Source organism: Camelus ferus, chromosome 1 (assembly GCF_009834535.1).
Source record: "Camelus ferus isolate YT-003-E chromosome 1, BCGSAC_Cfer_1.0, whole genome shotgun sequence".
In the NCBI taxonomy this organism is placed as follows: domain Eukaryota; kingdom Metazoa; phylum Chordata; class Mammalia; order Artiodactyla; family Camelidae; genus Camelus; species Camelus ferus.
The window spans coordinates 56,575,459-56,581,763 of NC_045696.1; the positions used below are offsets into that span (position 1 = coordinate 56,575,459).

General features: G+C 43.9%; 1 pseudogene; it reads left to right on the forward strand.

The window, feature by feature from the left end:
• Positions 1-5,264: 5,264 nt before the first annotated feature.
• Positions 5,265-5,880, forward strand: LOC102506086 (annotated as a pseudogene).
• The last annotated feature ends 425 nt before the right edge of the window (positions 5,881-6,305 follow it).

A 6,305-nucleotide genomic window follows, 5' to 3' on the forward strand; every position in this document is an offset into this window, starting at 1 on the left:
GAAAGCTGGGACTACTGAGGGCCAGGGATGAAAGTAAGGGTAGGTATCTCAGTCACAGCATCCAGAGAAACTGGGGGAATTCACACACCTGGCTAAGGTCATACCAAGAAAACAAGGGAAAGTCTCTAGGAACCCATGCACCACCATAACTTTCATCTGTATAACTTTCCCTGGTATTTCAGGTCGTATCTTAAAGATACTTCTTCAGGAATCCTTCTTTAACCTCCAAGCCTGAGTTAGATTCTCCCTTTTAAAGTACCATTTAATAGTCTGCCACACGTAATCCTTCTAGGCCTATGTTGTGGTAGTTAAACAATACTCCATGTCCTCAGGCTAAATGTGACTGATGTAAAAACAGTGCCACAGCCCATGAGTAGAGTCTATTTATTATTATATAGCCTCTGGATGGGCAAAAACATGGCATTTGTGGCAGAGTGAGAAATTATACATTGAATCTTGATGTTAAGGGGAAAGAATAAACAAAACAAAACAGAAATTACAACTGATGCAGGTAATTAAACTACAGTTTCAGGGTAACATGCCCAAAGGCCTGAGTTCCTATATCCTGACAGGGGCCCACCTCCCAACTGCCATCCTAGATTGGCCATTGTCACCAACAGAAAACGTGTGTCAGGAAAGACTGGAGGAGATTCAAGAACTTGTGCTTATTAAGCATCTCTAGTTGGTGTCTCTTATCCTTTTGCTGACAGTTGAGCCTACAACAGTAGAGTGAAATTTGCATACAATCTATATTTGGATGTCAGCTCTCACCAATTCTAAAACCCAGTCTTCTGTTGGATTTATGATCACTTCTCACTCAATCATTACAATTGCCTATTTGGCTGCTTAGACATTTCCAACAAACCAGAATTTTTAAGGTGGCAGAGAGTCTATCTTCTTTGCCCCATGTTTTCATCATGAGTATAGTGCCTATCATGTAGCAAGTGTATTCATGTTTGTTGAATGAGAATAAAGACGAGTTTTGGCATGTGGAGTTTGAGGAGACTTTGGGACCTCCAGGTAAAGATACCTGCTAAGGTAATCTTTGTGGCTGTGTAAGGTAGGAAGCTCAGGAGGTTGTTCAGGGCTGTAGTTAGGGAAGGTGGTTGATGCCATGGACCGGAATGAGGTCATGAAGTCAAAGTTTCTAGAGAGGGGCATTGTCAACTTTTGTGGCTGGTTAATTCTTTGCTGCTGGTTAATTCTTTGTTGCAGGGGCTGCCCTGGTGCATTGTAGGGGATTTAGCAGCTTCTCTAAACTCTACTCACTTGATGCCAGTAGCACCTCCCAAGTTGTGACAACCTTTAAAAATGTCCCCAGACTTTGTCAGACGTTGCCTAGAGAGCAAAATTATTCCCAGTTGAGAACCACTGGTTTAGAGTAACAAGAAACATTGGAAGGGCAGCATGTAATGTGTGCACATCAGCAAAGGCTTGCCTCTGTGAAGTGTAGTGAGGGGTTCTTCCTCATGGCCTCATGACCTCATCTACCCTCCATCCTCTTCCTGCAACCCAGACACTCAGTTTGGTTTTAGAAGTAGCAATGTGGCCTTGACAGAAGTAATTATGTCTATGCTGCTTAATTAAAAAAAAAAAAAAAGTGGGAGAGAGTCATACTCTCAGTTCTGTAAAGCTGAGTCTCTTTCCCTTGCCAAATTCCATGTGAGAAAAGTGTCTCCTTCCTGAGTGGGAGCCCCTCCCTGAGGTGATTCACAGCTCCTCTAAACTTCTGGGGCCCTGGATAGGAAATGAAACCCTTGAGAGAAGATAGATGGCCTGGGGTGGGGTGATTCTGAGGAAGTAGTTGGAGCAGGTGCCAAGTAAGATATTTCTTCTGAGGTTCCACACATCAACCCTTTCCTTTTACACTTGGAAAATATATGCTGAGCTAACCACACAACAGTAACCTCAGTCAGGCAGTGAGTGCTGTTTCTCTAGATGGATTTAATCATTAGAATGCTGCACATAAGCTGAAGTCTCAAAATGAATTCACTCTGCTTTCCAAACTATAGGAACGTGAGAAATAAAGCCACAGGGGGAACTCGGAGTGGGTGAGTGTACGCCATGCCATTACAATGCTGGGAGGATGCCTGGAGGGCTTCCCTTCAGGGTCTAGGCTGGCAGCAGGAAGGGCTGGTTTTCCTCTCTATCCTCCCTTCCTATATTTCCCAGGACATTTGCCATGTTTAAAAAAAAAAATCTCATTTAGATTTTGGTAGACAAAAAAAAAAAAAATCAAACTAGTCTAAGAAATCATCGACTCTTCTCTGTTTAGGGTAGTAAGCATCTCATTTTCACTATGCTCATGATGAAATTATGCTTCATTATAACATGAAAGGGATCACAATTTGGAAGCAGGAAACATGCAAGGGGCCAGCGGTTTCTGTCAGAAGAGCAGCATCATGAAGGCAGGTAAATGGACACTTGACCCTCTCAACATTCAACATTTGTGGGGTCTCTACCATGTTCAATGCTCTGTGCTAGGCACAGGAGCTGTAGGTGAAAGAGACACAGTTTGGAACCATAGGTTGGTGGAGGGAGACAAGAAAATCAATGACTAAGCCAGGGTGATAAGCTTAATGACAAGTAAGGGGTGCTGTGGGTACATACACATAAGGGTGCTCCACATGACACTTCGGGAAAGGGTCCCAGAGGAGGTATCATGTGACAGGTGGGATTATCCAGGTGAAGGATATGGGCATACACGTGTCTAGTTGTCACACTGTGATTCCAAGGCCAGTCGGAACATTCCTCCAGAGCCAGAAGGAAGTGTGCTGAGTTAATACATGTATAGGATGTGGCAGTATGACCCATTTCTGTTAAAAAAAGAAAGTGTCTTCCTGCCAAAAGAGGGGAAGGAATCCATAAGTAATTGATGCTGATTAGAGGTCAGCAACAACCTAGCTAGAGAATCTGTCAGCCGTCAGGAATGAAGCGGATAGTGCCTGCTTACAGTGTCACAGTGAACCCCCACTCCGTGCCACTTGTCAAACTCTCTTCTCCAGCTGGCCAAGCCCATGACTTCACTGGGCCTTAAGAGATCCCAGCTCTGCCCTCTGAGCCTCACCCTGCAGCTACCTTCCCTGTGGCACTTCTGCTCCCTCACACCCACTGCCGTTAGCTTCCCACTCCTAAGATCCCTTCCACCCACCACGCGGGACTCTTAATAGAATTCCATCAGATTTCAGAGCCAGAGGGAGCTTCCAAAGCATATTATCCAACTTTTTCATTTAACAGCTGAGGAAACAACATTTACGGCTGAGAGCTTTTGGAGGAAGAAGCCATTACTGTGATGTGGGCTGAGTAACAGAGAAAGCCTGACTGCCGCAAGAGAGGCCACGAAGGAGAGAGATGCTCAGAAAGGAGCAGAGATGAGAGACTGTAAAAGCGGGTTTCAGGTAGCCTGGTTCCATCTGTTCTTGAGGTCCAGCTGCACTTCTGCCTTCAGGCTCCATGAGACTCCTCTGGACCCTAATTACAAATTCTCTTTTCTGCTTGAGGTTGCTAAAGTCAGTTCTGTTACTTCACACACATAATGAATCAGAATTTAGTCATGTAAAGTCATTTGTAGGAGCAAGGGTGACTCTCAAGCTGAAGCTGTAAGCACTGGTTTGTTAGATTCTTGTGGCTGCTGCAAAAAGTTACCACAAACTTGGTTTAAAAATCAGAAATTAATTTTCCTACAGTTCAGGAGGTCAAAAGTCCAAAATCAGTAACACTGGACTAAAATCAAGGTGTCAGTAGGGCCAGGCTCACTCCTGGGCTGTACTCCTTCCAGACACTCTAGGAGAGAATCTGTGTCCTACATCTTCCAGCTTCTAGTGGCTGTCAGTTCCTTGACTTGTGGCCACATCAGTCACTTCAATCTCTGCCTCTGGGGTCGTGTTGCCTTCCCATTTTTTGTCTGTGCATCAAATCTCCCTACTTTTATAGAGACACCCTGATTGCATTTAGGCCCAGCCAGAAAATCCGAGACACTCTTCACCTAAAGATATTTAATGTAATCACATCTGCAAAGACCCCTTTTGCCATATAAGGTAACATTTACAGATTTCAGGGATTAGGATGTGGATGTTTTTCAGGGGACCATTATATAGCTTACCATATTTGGGATATTTAAAAAAGAAAATGCCGATTAAAAATGATGTTAGCTGGCAATGGAATGACAAAGAGTGTTTTTCAGCACCGGGTGGAAAAGGCATCCAACCACAAAGAACACAGGATGTGACCCAAGGTTGCATATCCCCTTGGAGGAGATGATGCCTTGTGTTATTTTGGTCTAGATTTTCACAAGCCACTATGCTCACTCAGCTAGCATCCCTTGTTCTGATTTCAAGGATCTTTCTGATAATTTGGCTGCTTATGTAGATTAACCTACAGTGACAGAATATGCTGATCTGTACACCGAAATATCTAGTTTATTGGATCATTATATTTCTCAATGTAAATGTAAAAGTCAGAGTTCTGGTTTTTTGCTCATTAGTTTCCATGAGTTTGGGTAACACATATCATCAGGCTCTGAGATGAGAGCTGCCCATTTTACAAGCTCGGAAATATAATATGTCAGCATACTAATGGTTAATCCATTTCTGAAGGACAGTCAAACTGAGTTGTAATCTCTTGGTCCTAATTCCAAATTCCTAAGGAAGGAGTATAATTAGCCAATTATAGCCAATCAAGTCAATTTCCTGTCGTGGAACAATCAGCTGTGGCTAGGGAATGAGGTCCCTTTGAACGCAGTGCTTTTATTTTATACTCATTTGGGAGGAATAGTGCAGTTTCCTCAGAAGTCGCAGAATACGGCAAACAAAGGGCACAACAGTCCACTACAGTCTGTGCTATACTTTAACTCTCAGAAGGCATTCTATTTCCAAATGTGCCCCATACCAGCTATTAAATCTTCTTCATGACTGTGTAGGGGAAAACTACATTCATTCATTCATACATTCATTCATGGGAAAACTACATTTTCTCCTTCCTCCAATGTATTCTTCTCACTTCTACCATATTAATCTCTATAAAATATCTTAGACTTATAATCTGATGACTATTACACATATGCTGTCTCTGTGTTTTAGCCTTATCTATGTTACCTCCTGTATTTTTATTACTTAATATTTTAAAAAAATCAACTCACTCTGTAACACATTAATTTAAAAAAATAAACTCTCAGGGAGCGAAACCAATGCCTGCCTCTGAGCAGCAGCAGTGCCGTGGCCGCCGAGGGCTTCTCTGGACATTGTTGCTCCCACCGACCTACAGCAATGGGCAATATCTTCATGAACCTCTTCAGGGGCCTTTTTGGCAAGAAAGAAATGTGCATTCTCATGGCAGGCCTAGATGCTGCAGGAAAGATCACCATCCTGTACAAACTGAAGCGGGGTGAAATTGTGACCACCATTCCCACAATAGATTTCAACATGAAGACTGTGGAATACAGGAACATCAGCTTCACCGTGTGGCACGTGGGCGGCCAGGACAAGATCTGGCCTCTGTGGCTCCACTACTTTCAGAACACACAGGTCTCAGCTTTGTGCTTGACAGCAATGACAGAGAATGTGTGAACGAGGCCTGCAAGGAGCTCATGACGGTGCTGGCAGAAGATGAGCTCAGGGTTGCCATTCTGCTTGTGTTTGCTAACAAACAGGACCTCCCCAATGGCCTTGAATGCAGCCGAGATCACGGACAAGCTGGGCCTACATTCTCTGTGCCACATTCAGGCCACCTGTGCCTCCAGTGGGGACGGGCTCTATGAGGGACTAGACTGGCTGTCCAATCAGCTCTGGAACCAGAAGTGAACTATACTCCTCTCTCCTCCCCTCTCACTCCCTCCTTCTACCTTGGCTTTACTCTCACTTGGCAAACATGCCCCTGTGGTGTGAGGGCCAGAAGCTGTCTCCATGGTTGGTCACAGTGTGCTTCACCATGCTGTAGATGTGCAGACCCAGCCTGCAACTGGGTTTTTAATGTAAATAGTTTTTGTTTCTGGGGCAGTTTCTGGTACTCCTATACAATATTACTCAGCTTTTTTTTATTGTAAAAAGAAAATGAACCCACTGTTCAGTACTGAGAAGGGATTTTAGGCACTTGGGTCATCCAGGAGTTGCTGTTTCAGACAGGCCTGATGCTCAGCCTCTGGTCTTTAGATCTGTGTTGAGATCCATTTTGGTGGTTGGTTTTTAACCCAAACTCAGGGCATTTTTAAAAAATAGTTACAGATACAAGATAAAGAGAGCACTTGAACACACAGAAGAGAGAAATGTGCCTAGTGTAGGTTCAGCACTAATGGCCTGAGCCCAGCCCAC